Source organism: Phocoena phocoena, chromosome 3 (genome assembly GCF_963924675.1).
Source record: "Phocoena phocoena chromosome 3, mPhoPho1.1, whole genome shotgun sequence".
Classification (NCBI taxonomy): Eukaryota; Metazoa; Chordata; class Mammalia; order Artiodactyla; family Phocoenidae; genus Phocoena; species Phocoena phocoena.
Genome location: NC_089221.1, coordinates 3,752,423 through 3,768,052, shown reverse-complemented (window position 1 = coordinate 3,768,052; position 15,630 = coordinate 3,752,423). Strand labels below are relative to the sequence as shown.

The 15,630-nt window shown below is 38.1% G+C and overlaps 1 pseudogene; it reads right to left on the bottom strand.

Annotated features, from left to right (window-relative positions):
* Positions 1 to 418: 418 nt before the first annotated feature.
* Positions 419 to 513, bottom strand: LOC136121752 (U6 spliceosomal RNA; annotated as a pseudogene).
* Positions 514 to 15,630: the final 15,117 nt, after the last annotated feature.

Here is a 15,630-nt window from a genome sequence, read left to right as displayed (position 1 = left end):
AAAAAAAAAAAAAAAATATATATATATATATATATATATATGTGTGTGTGTGTGTGTGTGTGTGTATAGTAGGTCCTCAGAAATAAAAGACAAGAGGAAGGAAGGAAGAAAGAAAGGGGGAACAGATAGGAGGGTGAAAGGGAGGGAGAGAAGAAGGGAGAAAAAGATAAAAATAATGTCTATCCAGTAATTACAAAGAAGGTTTTCTGGAATATCCTTTTTTTCACTTGCTTTTCTTCTTTTATTTAAGTATAATTGCTGTACAATATTTTATGTCATCAGTGTACAATATTATTTTATACAGAGTAGCTTGTACCTCTTAATCCCTTACCCTTCCTTGCCCCTCCCCCCTTCCCTCTCCACACTGGTAACCACTAGTTTGTTCTCTATATCTGTGAGTCTTCTTCTCTTTTGTTATAAAAATATGGAACACATCACAAATTTGCATGTCCTCTTTGCACGGGGGCCATGCTAATCTTCCAATTTTAGTGTATGTACTGCAGAAGCGAGCACTGGAATATTCTTAATACTTATCAAACCTAAAGCTCAATTACTGCTCTTTATTAAATAATTTATTTTAACACATTTAGACACTAGAGAGCTTATGTATAATAAAGCACTTCAAATGTATGAAGAAATTCCAACTGAACTATTACTAAATAAAAATACAAAGATGGGCAATTCATAAGCAATGATTTTTTTCTTTTAGCTAACTTGGTAGAATAAAAGGGCATTTTTATGAAATACCTATATTTATGTTGATGTGCATATCAATCTGTGAGTACTTTTATTGTTACTAGGATTAGGAGTTTATTTTTAGTAGTTCTTATGTCAACTTGGTAGTATAGTTACTATTATTGACCATTTAAAAATTTTCCTCATTTTTATTGTCAGTTCCACATTGGTTAGGAGCAAAAAAAAAAATAGTCTGAAGTGTGATTTGCTCCTAAACCCACAGAAATCCATGATATGGAAGGGTTTTCTTAGATCCAACAGGCGTGGCATTTGATGACGTGAAAGTGCTTAGTAAATTTGGGGACTGCACATCTCTGGGTTCAGGAGTCAAGGAAGCTTCCTGCAGAAGCATGAATTTCAGAGTTCGAGAAGCGAACGCCACCTTGAAAGTGGTTAATAATACACTAACTTATAAGCTGAGTGTAAGAAATGCCTATGTAAAATATAATGGGGTCTTTTTTCTCTCCATTGGTATATATTTAAAAATCTTTAAAAATATTCTAGGAAGAAAGTGGGTGTTACATTCCTTCCTGTGTGCTTTAAAAAAGGACTTTCCACTTGCTCATCTCTAGAAGGTCATCTCAGAGATGTACATGCCGGGCCTTCATTAGGTCTCCTCTTGCATTCATATTTAACTTTCTTTCATTCTGTGGCCTTTATTAGCTGAGCTCCTGGAGCTTGTATCACATTTTAAACAGCAACACTGGGAGGATGTAAATGCAGAATAATGTATCAGGACTCAAATTTGCATGGTCAAATGTCAAAAAAATTAGACCTTCCCCAGAACCATGTCAAGAGGAATAACATAAGTGGGCAAACTCAACAGCAGGCATGCCATTATCATTTAGCGAAAGCTGTCATCACTGCCAGCAAGTGGAAGCAGTGGTCATTAGCTGGAGCTCTGCCGGGGGACGTTGCAATTCTTCCTTTTCCTTTTTTTTTTTAAAGATTTATATTTTTTCCCCATCATCTGACAGTATTTCACAGAACGCCACAGTGCGATGTTGCCTCCCTGACAGGAAAGTCAAGAGGTGGGGGAGGGCTCCTTTGGAGTCGGGGGAGTGGAGGGCTAAGGAGAAAAATCCATAATCGTCCACTGTCAGCTGGAGGGTGCTGGAATTGCATTACCTATTGGATAAATACTCATTAAGAGTAATCACTTTATTTCAGCTCTGTAATGACATTAACAAGCTTGGAATACAGGGAATTACATGAGTCAGAACAAATAATTGAATATTCTACTGTGGAGGGAACACAGCACAAGTCGGCCTTCATGTCATGCCATCTCTGAAGCTAGCACAGCATGCAATTAGATAATAAGCTTAAACAGCATTAAATTGGCACTGCTCATACCACCACTGAGAAAAAAGAAGTATTAATTGTTCAACTCTCACCTGCTTGTAATTTCATGCAATGCAAATACCAGCAAGTCTGCCCTATTTTGATTTAAATGGACTTATACAAAGGATTTAAACAAACCAATAAAAATGGAATATAAAGAGAACCTGAGATAATGAAAAGTGAAAACAGATGCTGATTACAAACCATGTTCAGTGGGGAAGGGTTCCTCTTTGAATGGGAGGTGGACGAAAATTTGGCTACATTTTAAAATGTACAGTTACCATAATAATGTGACAGGTGTCCTAGATATTTTTTTCTCAATATTTCTAGCCGGCGATTTCCTTTCAACATTATTTTACAATCTCCTGAATATGTGCGCTGAGATGGGATTCATACAGTTCAGTGTAATCAGCACAGCTGGGTAGATAGGCATTGATGATGATATAGACACAGATATCGCTATAGAAACAGAGATAAACAGAGATACAGACATGATTAATGTCGGTGCATCATTAATCGAGGAGAATGTTAAAGGTACGTAAAGCTTTCAAACAGAACAGGATGATTTTGTGTTGTGACAAACAAGAAAAGGTGGTCAAAAGCAGGTAAACCACGTGAGACCCTTTCCTAACTGGTTTGACGTATTAGCAAGCTAGGACCCTGAGAGAAGAGAAAGCTGCCTTTTTGACATCCCATCCCAGTGCCACAGGAGTGTCATTTAGTGTGCTGTATCCATAAGCATGAGTTAACCTAATGTGATGCATCAAATTACACAAGCTGTTAGAGAATGCCAAGGAGAACCCAGAATGATGCTGCTTCTTCTGGCTCCACACAGAGGAAGGTGCCTTCCTCTCCCAGGGTGGCTGCCCAGATCAGAGCAGATTGAGATGAGCCGTGAGAGCCTGGATGCTCTGGGGATAGCAATTTGGGAAGTATCAGTTTACAGTCAATTCTACCACCATTCCAAATCTGTGTAGTTATTCAGACGAGCCAATCAGCACCGGATATTTGATAGGCAAACTCAATAATCATTTATAATCTTGACAGGTTAAGGGTCTCTAAGGTAAAGCTTAATATACACAGTGGGTTTGAAAATAAGAGAAAACAAATAAAGGAATCTCTATATTCTTGAGCAAATATCTTTTCTTTCTCTAGTCCTACAATCTTCCAATCAGGGATTTTCTTTATCATTCCCAGCCTCACAGGACACACAAAACCATTTTGAATCTATTTTTCTAAGTAGACCACCATACAGCCTTAACCTCAGTACTTGCCTATAACTCATGTGGGTGTTTGAAAGTTATTCTTTAATAAAGGCAAGGGGGAAAAAGAAACTAGGTCCTACTTTAGGACAATTTAGAATGTGTCAATAAATTCAAGATTGAGAACTAAAATAGAAATTTGAGTACTTATCATGTCTGTCCTATAAAATAAATTGAAACTCTTAGAAGAAAGATTATCCACTAGCCCAATCTTTCTGAGGGAATAACATCTAGCATACTGCATTGTGTAGCAGGTACCCAATTCATCTTAAAAAAATACAGGAAAAGGACATACTGCAAGTAAAAATCTGGAATTAAAGTCAGCATTAGCAGAATGCTGTCTCTCTCTCTCTTCCTCCTTCCTTGTTTTTCTTCTCTCTCCATCCTTTTCCCTCTTTTTCATGCCCTCTATCTCTCTCTCATTATATCAATAAAATGATTCTAGTTTCAGTCTACTTATAATGAGAGGCAGTTATACTGGATCTTAGCTTTCATAAAATATGTACTAGTTATACAAAGAACTATCTTAATTACTCTTTGGTAAAAAATAATGTATATACTGATGATTCTCTATCTATCTTGTCATGTGCTAGGCACTGTAGGGGATATCTTCAAGTATGTACATTTCTATTGGGTCCAAAACCATGTATGAGACAATTAAGAAAGGATACAAACAAAATTAAGAGTTACATTGTATAACAGGATAATCCAAAATTAATTCACAGAAGAGATCTATTTATGTAGTCATTCAATAAATATTGATTGATTATGTGATGTATGCCAGGCACTACGTTGTTTAAAACACGAAGACGTGCCCAGTTTCCTCAAGGAACTGTATTTCCTTGGAGCAGACAAGCATGCACAATGTGATGGAGAATGTGATTCTCACTATAACTTTTTAGTGCAAAGGTATTTATTGGGAAGAAACGTTCTTGTCAAGATGAAATCAAGAGAGACATGGCTTTTGGAAGTGAAGTCCTGTGGGAAGTGTGGCAAACAAAGGACACAAGTGTGACCCCTGCTAGGGAGATGGAAAATGTCAAGTGCCCTCCAAGTGACCCTTCCCCATGACCATCCCATTTAAATTCCAGATCCCAGATCTTTGTAGAGCTGTTAAACTCACTGCAGGCAGACTGGAGAAGAGGATGCTGGAGGAGTTCTGTTATTTTATTTTATTTTTTTCATTGAAACAGACAGGACCATGGTGTTGTGTACATGCAGAAACTTGGGAAAGAAAGGATGACTCATATGGTGGGGACTTTCAGGAAGGGGGGGAAGGCTTTGGTTGATCCTGCAAAGGAATTTTAGCTCTCTCAATCTTGGTTTGATCCTTGCTGAAGAAATTTCATCTGACCTGAGCCTTAGAAAGAGGTAAACTGAGATAGATTGTTTCATGCAGATAGATAGCTTGTGCAAACCAAGAAGGCATAGGAGAACATATCTTCCCCTGCAGTATTGTTACAAGATAAAGTTCATTAGGGTAAGTACCATGAATGAGGCTGATTTTTAGGTCATGAGAATGGGATTATAAATTTTCTTAAAGGTAATGAAGAACTATGGAGAATATACCTAGGAAAGGAATATCTCAAGGCCCACAACAAACAAAAATGAATGCAGTATTCCTATAATACAATGTATAAATGGGCAATGACTGGGAATAGGAAATTTATAAGAAAGGAAACCTGAAATGTCCAAGGTTTTCCACCATTACAATGTCACACAGAAGAGTTTCACAGCTCTAAAAATCCTATGTTTCACCTGTTTATCCCTATCCACAATCCAGACCTGTGGCAACTGCTTATCTTTGTACTGTCTCTACAGTTTTGCTTTTTCTTGTTGCTGAGTAATATTATATGGTATGGATGTATCACACTTTGTTTGAAGGTTATATTGTTTGCTTCCAGTTTCTGAAGATTAAGAATAAATTTGCTACCAAAGTTCTTTTGCTGGATACACACACACACACACACACACACACACACACACACACACACACAATAATTTTCAACTCCATTGGATAAGTACCTAGGAGCACAATTGCTGAATCACATGGTAAGACAACATTTAGCTTAGTAAGAATCTGAGAAACTATCTTCCACGATGGCAATGCCATTTTGTAATACTTGTAGCAGTAAATGTGAGTTCCTATCAGTCTGCATCCTTTCCAGCAGTTGGTATTACAGATTTTGAGTTTATTTTGTTGTTGTTGTTTTGGTTTTATTTTAGCCATTTTAATAGATGTGTAATGACATCTCATCATTGTTTTAATTTTCACTTCTTTAAAAACATATGATGTTGAATGTCTTTTCATCTACTTATTTGCCATGTGTGTATCTTCTTTGGTAAGGTGTCTGCTCAGACCTTTCACACATTTTTAACTGGATTGTCTTCTTATTGTTGAGTTTAAGACTTCTTTGTATATTTTGAATAAAATCCTCTAACAGATATGGATTTTGCAATATCTTCTGCCAGGCTGTGTCTTGTTTTTTATGTTTGTTTGTTTGTTTTTTTGTCTCTTAATAGTAACTTTCACAGAGCATAATTTTTATTTTCATAAAGTCCAACTTTTTCATTTATTTTTTCATAGATCATGCTTTTGGTGTCGTGTCTAAATACTCCTCACCAAACACAGACAGCTTAGATCTTTTCCTATGTTTTCTTTCAGAAGTTTTACAGTTTTTCATTTTACATTTGGTCTATAATGCATTTTGAGTTAGATTTGGTGCAAGGTGTAAATTCTGTGCCTGGACTCATTCCTTCCTCCTTCCCTCCCTCCCTCCTTCCCTCCCTCTCTTTCTTTCTTTCTTTCTTTCTTTCTTTCTTTCTTTCTTTCTTTCTTTCTTTCTTTCTTTCTTTCTTTCTTCACAAATGGTTGTCCAATTTTTCTAAAACCATTTGTGGAAAGATTATCTTTGTTGATTGAATTACCTTTGTTCCTTTCCAAAGGTAGACATTGGTATCTATAATGTCTCAGCTTTCACCAATTCCAAGCTGCTGTGATTACTGTAGATTTTTTGTAAGTCATGAAGTTAGGTAATGCCAATCCCTTAACCGTTCTTTTTCTTAATTATTCTGTTGGCTATTCTGGGTCTTTTGACTTTCTATGTAAACTTTAGAATTAGTTTAGCATGAAATACTGTGAACTAGCTTCCCAGGATTTTATTTGGGATTGTGTTGAACATATATATCAAGTTAAGAAGAACTGACTACAAAAAATGTTGAGTCATCCTACCTGTGAACCTGGATTATTTCTCCACTTATTTAAATCTTTGACTTTCTCTTATTTTTTTCATCCAAACTTCATAGTTTTGTGGATATAGACTCTGTACATATTTCATCAAATTTATATGTATTATATTTTGTGATGATGGTATTATGATTTTGATTTCAACCTACAATTGGTATAATTGATATGTAGAAAAACAATTGTTTTGTTTATTAACATTGTAGAAAACCTGTACCCTGTAGTCCTTTTGATAATCCTTGTGATAATTAGTTTCAAGAGTTTTGCTGTTATTATTTTTGTTGTTGCAGTTGTTAATTCTCGGGGATTTTTTAACTAGACCCACATGGAACAAACCAGCTTTATTCCTTTATTCCCAGTCTGTAAACCTTTCATGTCCTTTCCTTTGATTGCATTAGATAGTGCCTCCAGTGTAAAGTTGAGTAGCGGTAGTGAGAGCAAGCATTCTTGCTTTGATCCTGATCTTAAGAGGAGAGCATCTTGTTTTTCATCATTAAATATCATGTTAACTCTAGGACTTTTGTCTGTTTTTGAATGTTCATTATCAAGTTGAGAAAATTTACCTCTATTTCTAGTTTCCTGAGAGTTATAAATAAATAAGTTTGGATTTTGTCAAGTGCTTTTCCCTCACCTATTAATGTAATCATATAACTTTTCTTTCTTAGGCTCCTGATAGATTACATTAATTGATTTTCAAAGGTTGAACCAGCCTTGCATACCTGGAATAAATCCCTCTTTTCCATGATATATACTTATTTTTATAAATCATTGCATTTAATTTGCTAATATTTTGTTGACGTTTTTATACCTATGTTTATTAGAGATATCAGTCTGTAGTTTTCCTTTTTGTAATTCTTTATAAGGTTTTGACATTAAGATAATGGTGATCTGATGGAAGGAGCTATAAAGTGTCCCCTTTGTTTCTATTTTTGGAAGGAGTTTTAGAGAATTAGTATGATTTCTACATTAAATTTTAGCAGAATTCACAAGTGAAACATTTAGGACATGTTGGTTTCTTTTTTTGGAACATTATTAACTATTGATCACTTCCTTTTATAGATATAGTTCTATTCATATTATCCTTTTATCCTGTATACGTTTTGATGGTTTATGATCTTTCAAGTTATTGGCCCAAATAAAATGTCAAATTTGTGGACATAGAGTTTTTCCTAATTTTCATTTATTATTTTACTATCCATCAGATCAATAGTGATGATCCCTCTTTAGTTTTGATATTAATAAATCATTTCATCTCTTTTTTCATGCTTAGACTGGATACAGTTTCATTAATTTTATTGATCTTTCCAAAGAATCAGTTTGGTTTTCTTGATTTGTTCTATTGGTTTCCTGTTTACAATTTAATTTATTTATGTTTTAATTTTTATTGCTTTTTTTTCTTAATTTAAGTTTAAATTGCTTTTCTTTCTTTGGTTTAGTAAGGTAGAAGTTTAGCCTATCGATTCCACAAATTGTCCCATATATATGCATGCAATGCTGTAAATTTCTCTCTAAACACTGTTTTCGCATCACAAAAATTTTGGTAAGTTTCTTACTTGTTTTCATCTAATTCAAACATCTTACGTGTTTCAAAGGTTGGAAATATTTTTAAAAGTCTCAAGACTTTTCTTTTTCTCGAGTGTTATTTACACATGTTGTATTTAATCTCCAAAACTGTTAGTGGTTGTGCTAGAATTTGCAATACACATTTACCACTAATCTACATCTACTTTCAAGTAACACTTTATTGTTTCACAGATAGTATAGGTAACAGAGAAGTGAGTATTCAAAATTCCTCCCTCCCAATGTTATAAGTAAATAACATTTCTGTCATCCATTACACTCATCCATATGCTATAATCACCCAGTACATTTTTGCTATTATTACTTTAAACAGATCAATTTAGATCAATTAAGAATAAGAGGGCTTCCCTGGTGGCGCAGTGGTTGAGAGTCCGCCTGCCGATGCAGGGGACGCGGGTTTGTGCCCCGGTCCAGGAAGATCCCACATGCCGCGGAGCGGCTGGGCCCGTGAGCCATGGCCGCTGAGCCTGCGCGTCCGGAGCCTGTGCTCCGCAAGGGGAGAGGCCACAACAGTGAGAGGCCCGCGTATGGCAAAAAACTAAAAAAAATTAAAAAAAAAAAAAAGAATAAGAAAAAAGAAAAATATATATTTTGCCTAAATTTATTCCTTTTTTGATGCACTTCCTTTCTTTATGTAGATCTAACTTACTGGCCTAAATAATTTTCCTTCTCTCTGAAGAACTTCTTTAAACATTTCTTGTAAGGCAGCTCTGTTAGCTCCAAAATCCCTTAGGTTTGTTCCTTCCTATGAAAGTGTTTCTTTCTGCTTCAGCTTTGTTTTTCTTTCTTTTTTTTTTTCTTTTTTTTTAACATCTTTATTGGAGTATAATTGCTTTGCAATGGTGTGTTAGTTTCTGTTTTATAACAAAGTGAATCAGCTATATATATATATATATATATATATATATATATATATATATATATCCCCATATCTCCTCCCCCTTGTGTCTCCCTCCCATCCTCCCTATCCCACCCCTCTAGGTAGTCACACTTTGAACAGTAATTTTACTGTGTGCAGAATTATCATTGGTTGAAGCTTTTCATTTACCACTTTAAACATTTTACTCTATGCTTCTTGTTTGCATAATTTCTGATGAGATATCTCATGTAATTCTTACCCTTATTCCACTATAGGTAAGGTGTTTCTTTCTTCTGGCTTATTCTAAGATTTTCTCTTTGCCTTTATTCTTTTGCATTGTGAGTAGTGATAGACATTTTTTTTTTTTTTTTTTTTTTTTTGTATTTACCCTGCTTGGTGTTCTTTGAGCTTCCTAGCTCTGTGACTTTGTGTCTGTCATTAATGTTGGATATCTTTCAGCCATTATTACTTCAAACATTACTTCTGTTCCTTGTTTCTTTTCTTTGTCTGTTATTCCTATTTGGCATGTGTTACACTTTTTGTAATTGCCCCAAACTTCTTGAATATTATGTTCCATCTTGTTCATTCCCTTTTCTCTTCGTATTTCAGTTTCAGAAGTTCCTGTTGACTTATTTTCAAACTGATTGGTCCTTATTGTCCTTCCTGTCTCTCCTGGGTCACACATTGCTCCTTCTATGTGTCCATTCTGAGACTTCTGTGTACTTTACTTCTAAGGATGTGTATTTGGGATTCTCTTGGGAGGAGAAAACTTGGGTTACTGGGCAAAGTTACCTTCAGGTTCAGGAGGCAAAATGTCTGTCATTTAATGTGGACTTGACCCGGGTGTAGGAGTATAAGAGCACAGGTGCTTTGGCTCAAGAATAGACAAACTCAGAGGTACAATTTACACTTTAGAGCTCCCTGAAGATTGAAACTAAGAATGAAAGGACACTACTGTTTAACTTCTTCCTCTTCCCTCTCTGACTTCCACAGTTTCTCACTGTGTTTTCATGGAGCAATTCCTTAATCAATCACTTGCACATGAATCCTGATTTCAGGGTCTGCTTCTGGGGAGTACAACTTAAGCCATTGGTCCAGCAATCTCTTATTATTTCATTAAAGATTTGATATTTTTAAGAAGGTTTATTTTTTTCTTTATTATGTTGTCTAGCTTCTGATTTACCTTCAGCAGGAAGCTGGGGACAAATTGCCTAGTCCACTCGGAGCAAAGTCGAAGTCTGCGTTCTCAGTTTGGTGCCGTTATCTGAATATCAATGCCTTGAGTGTGGTGAGCAGCTCTCCGTTTGCTCAGGATCATTCTGTCCTGGTTTTACTACTGAAGGTCCTGTGTCCAGAGAAACCCCGCAGTTCTGGGCAAACAGGGTCAGTTGGCTATCTTAACCAACTTGAAAAAATTCCTCTTGGTAGGGCAATTGGGAGCAGTGCCTGTTCTGTGCCATGTCAGACTTTTTCTTTCCTTTACATATTTTAACTCCAACTGTGTTCTTTATCTTGCCTCAGTCTTTGTGGTAAGAATGTCTCCACTGCCTCTTTACTTTCTGTCTCTCCCAATGTCTCTTCTAAGTTATCTCAATGCCATTCCTACTAGTGAAACCTGAAACATCTCTCTTCTATAATAAAATGGATTTTACTTCTTACCCACTCTACTCAACAAAATCTTCTTGACTTGGAATGGAAACAGGGCAGATCTGGAGATCTATGATGCTGGTTTAGTGCCCTGTCACTGGAGCACTAGTTATCATTGTGGCTCTGTTTTAAACAAAGTTGCCTTATCTCTCTCCCTTTTTAATTCTATGTTCCTGGGAGAGAGTAACTGATTGGTCAGCATGTATTGCTTGTTTATCCTAGATGGATGTACTCTGGCAAGGGGGTGGAGCTATATGACACAGACATGAGTGGACAGAGGGCGTTTAATTCAATTATCTAAGAGTGATCCTTAGATAAAGGAGATCATTGTGAGTCAGGAAGTATACGTACAACATCTGTTAGGTCAGTGGTCCTCAAAGCATGGTCCCCAGACCACAGCATCATCAGCACTACCTGGGAATGTATAACAAATGCAAATTATTAAGCCCTATTCTAGAACTACTAGATCAGAAACTCAGAGCTGGGTTCAAATAAGCCCTTCTGGTGATCTTGTTGCATAGTAAATTTGATTTTTTAATTTTCTTTTTATTTTGGCCACTCTGTGTGTCATGTGGGATCTTAGCTCCCAGACCAGGGATTGAACCTGCAGTGGAAGTGCATAGTCTTAACCACTGGACCACCAGGGAAATCTGATGCATGGTTAATTTGAAAGCTCATCTTCCAGAGGACACCCTTGACTTTGTAACCCTGCTTTTATCATACTGTAATTTATTTTTTCATAAAATAAGAAGAGATGATTGAACAATTTTTCTCAATAATGAGGAATAAAAAAGTATAACCCCATTCCTTGTGATGATAGTGATCACCCCTCAGGCAGCAAGTGTCTTCCTGCAGAGTAGTACACAACAACAGCGTGAGCCTAGGAATGACAAACAGCGCCATTCCAGAATTCCATGAGGCTGGCTGCTCCTGGAAGGTTTGGTGTATGAAAAAAAAACAAAAAACTAAATTGGATCCCACGGTCCAGAGCTCCCTTCTACACCTGCGTGTCATGAAGTGTGTTCCCTGATCAGATTCTGTCCTGTGTGGGATTCTATGCTTGCAGAGTGGGGCTGATTGAGGCTTTGCTGGCTGGAAAGACAAACTCACTCCTGTAATAGTTATTTCTGTGAGGACAAACCCTTGGTTGTTGCTGAATGGTCCAGTGGAGTCTCTTTACCAAACCACGTAGTGGCTGGTTGGTCTCCTCAAGGAATAGTGTCATATGGGGGAGGCTTAATATTGGTCCTTTTTACCTTGAATATGAATCTTTGGTAAGTGCTACCCCATGCTGTGTCCATGTGTACCTTCAAGCCGACAATCATTCATTCTGTACACGTACCTATTATGCAAATTCCCTGTTGGCCAATGATGATGGCTACTTAATGTTGACTGGCTATTTTGTCTATTTGGTTGTTCAATGCTTCTTCCTTAATGGTCCCCTTCCAGTGGGCATTAGCATGTAATACAAATATCGTCACACATTGTACTCACTCCTATATATGCATCTAGTTCCTTTAATCAGAGTTATTTGCCTGTAATATTCCAGTCCTTTTTTCTTCAGGTCCTTATCCAACTGGCCAGACCATTGGCAATTGTCTAGAAATACGTGTACATTCTCACATTGGTCCACTTCTCTTTCCCCACAAAGTGGATGGCCAGGTACATCATCATGACCAGTTATGCCCACTGGGGAGATTTTCTTTCTCTGCTGGCTGTTATGGACATCCCAGAATGTCAGTAGTGGAGCTGTCATTCATTTTCAGCTTGCATCCATATCCCAAGCCAGCCTATCCTTCAGCTGATCATATGAGACCACCTCTAGGGTTGTAAGAAGGAGTTGGAGATGGGTGATGCTGCAATCATAGTGGGTGGTAGTTGGTTCTGGGATACCTGGTCATGCAGCTCCCTTGTGCCTTCTGGTCTTGCTTTACTTGATCATGGATATTCAGTTCCCATCTTACAACAGATTGTTACAACATCTATATGGTTTTGTAGCTTGGTGGGGGTGACAGAACGCTGTTCATAAGGTGCAGGCTGGATTTATGGTCTTTCTGCCCCACGTTCAATTGTTCTATCTACCAGAACCCAGGAACATAGTAGGAACTCTTTCTCAAGAGGTGTATCATTCTCCATTGTGATGCTGCAGCTTTGCTCTGGAACCTCATGTCCATTTATTGTGATTCTTCCAGTGGGACTTTCCATAAACTTCGCCTTCATTTTTCCCCACTGCTGATGCCTCTAACTCATAGTATCTGCTGCATCATAGGGTCCAAATGGAAGGACTGCTTGGTCTGAAGCCTGACCTTCTAAAGATGCCATTTCTGATCTGGGCACCACTCAAAGCTGTCAACCTTCTATGTCACCCAGTATAAGGGTTTGCCATTCATCGTTCTTCTTTGTAATAGGGCGTGAAAGATAACATCAATTTCTGTTACTTTGGAGGGGCTATCCTGGCATACCTCTGCACATTGAACCCCTTAAGTTTTATCGAAGTGGCATCTCCCTAAATCTCCAGAGTCTATTTCTCACACTCTGGAATGCATGTGCATTACCAAGGTCTCCAGCATAACAGGCATTTCTTGTTCACTGCCCTTTGTACTATGTCATCCATGCAATGGACCAATGTAAGGTCCTTCAGGTATTCCACTGTTCTGAGGCCCATGAAACTGAGCACCACGTCTATAGTGGTGGTCCTTTCCCTTCCTGACCTTCCTCTGTTCCATCTGCTGTCTGGTCAGAGGCTGACTTTGGAGGCATTTAATAGAATGAGAGAGCTTGGAGTTACACCTGCGCTGAGCCTTGTTGGTCATTCTTATCCAATTGTGCTGGAGATATGAAGTTCCTATTGTCATCTAGTCTCAGGAATCCAGGAGCTTCTGTCTCAGGTAAGCGACCTGTCTCTTAGGGTTGTGCTCCACCTTGACTCAACTAATCAAATTTTCTGACCCCCATGACCACTCCTGACTCCTTCCCTAGAAGTCTCTGTATGTATTTTAACCCCCACCAATTTCCCCATTTTCAATAATATTTTCTTATACTCAGAGAAATCAAAGAAGCTCACAACTGGCTGTGTCCCTCAGTCTCTGAACCTCAGTCTCTGAACCTCAGTTTCTGCTGCTGTGAAATAGGAGTAATAACTGTATTGTTAAAACATGTAAATGAGTTTGAATGCATGTTATAATCTGTAAACTCTAAACTCGGGATTATCGTTATCAGCAGAAGAGAATAAAGACTCTTATTATGAAGCACTATGAACACTGCAAACTAGCCTGTTTGTCTTCCCTTTATTATTCCAGTTTTGTAATGTTTGTGAGAGGGAATGGGAGACCCTACAAATACCTGGGTCTGTTCATGAAGGAGTGTCTACATGGGGCAGTTTGTAAAGTCCCCAGGCATGTAGGCACCTGGTGGATGATGGCTGCCCATCATGACGGTGTTGAGGAGCTGAGCCCAGGCACCTGGACAGCAGGCGTGATCTCTGACTCTAGACCACCTGTCAAAGCACCTGGGTGTGGACATCACTCAGCGTCGGCCACCCCCTTCACTCTCAGAAGCAGGGTCAGAACCCCCTTCTGTGCCTCCCCACAGCTTCTCTGTCCTCCATCCTTCCTGAGTCTCATCCACACTGACCCTTTTCCCACCCTGCTCTGGCTCTGGCCGTGCCCTCTATTCACTTTATCCTGCTCTCCTGAAGCTCATCTCTTCTGCTTCTCAAGAGCCAGTTTGAAAGAAAACAAAAATAAAGCATTTTTACCTGGTAAAACCTCTTCACATTTCTGCCCTAACAGTCTAATTCTTCTCCAGGCCTGAATGAATTGAAGAAGGGTCAGGAATTATGGAAAAGAAAGCTGGAAGATTACTATTGTAAAAGCTTAAGACTTCACAAAATGCACACATGAAGATGATGACTGTGAGAATAAACTGTGTACCAAAATTGAGCTTATCCTGGGTGATTCAGCCATGGCCCTTGTTTGCTAAGGTGTGCTCTCAGAGCCAGCGTCTGTCCCTGACTCTGACATCCAACACATACACTGTGATACATGATAAGCTACTCAGGGGGTTTCTATTTCCCAATTTTTATTGTCATTCCCCCTTTTTATCTTATTTTCCACCTTAATGAAGACCGCAGCCTAGGAACCCATGGTTTTATGAGCAAATGCCTTTATGAGAGAGTAAAGATGGGAGAGATATCTAGCTTTAGTTCCTTCAGCTTCCCCACCTCTGCATAGATCCCTTCACTGCTAATAGACTTGAAGGGGCTAAGAAAGGAACTTCCCTGGCAGTCCAGTGGTTAAGACTCTGCATTCCCAATGCAGGGCACATGGGTTCGATCCCTGGTTGGGGAACTAAGATCCCTCATGCTACACCGCACGGCCAAAAAAAAAAATAAAATAAAAGGATCCAGGAGAGCTGTATATTATAGTCGTTATCAGTCATTGGAGGGTTACTTTTTCTTTGTTCAAGGACACTTACTGGTCACCTAAAGATTGACTTTTTAATACAACCTTGGCTATTTAGTCACATATTATCAGTTTAACCCCTCCATCAACTCCCCCTCTATTTTATAGCTACTTTACATAAAGCACACACATCCTACTCTTTCCATATCTTCAAGTCATGAACAGGCTGCTACCCTCACGGAGAAGCCACAACAGGTCCTGGGTGAGGGTTGGCATTTTCATGTAAATGGCAAGTTTTATATCAATGTCAGATTAGCTATGCAGTTGTTTAAACACTGAAACCTTCTGACCAATTGACAAGACAGGATTCCCATGAAGAAAGTGACATTTCTGAGGTATCCGTACCTCCAAGGTTTTGATGTATTAGTTGAGATTTCCTGATGGCTCGTGATACAGACACTCTTGTAAGTATTTTAAAAATAATAAAAGGCACACTTTTTCTTGCTCTATATTTTTCACTTCAAAATTATTCTGCTACTAAATTACCTATTCAGTATT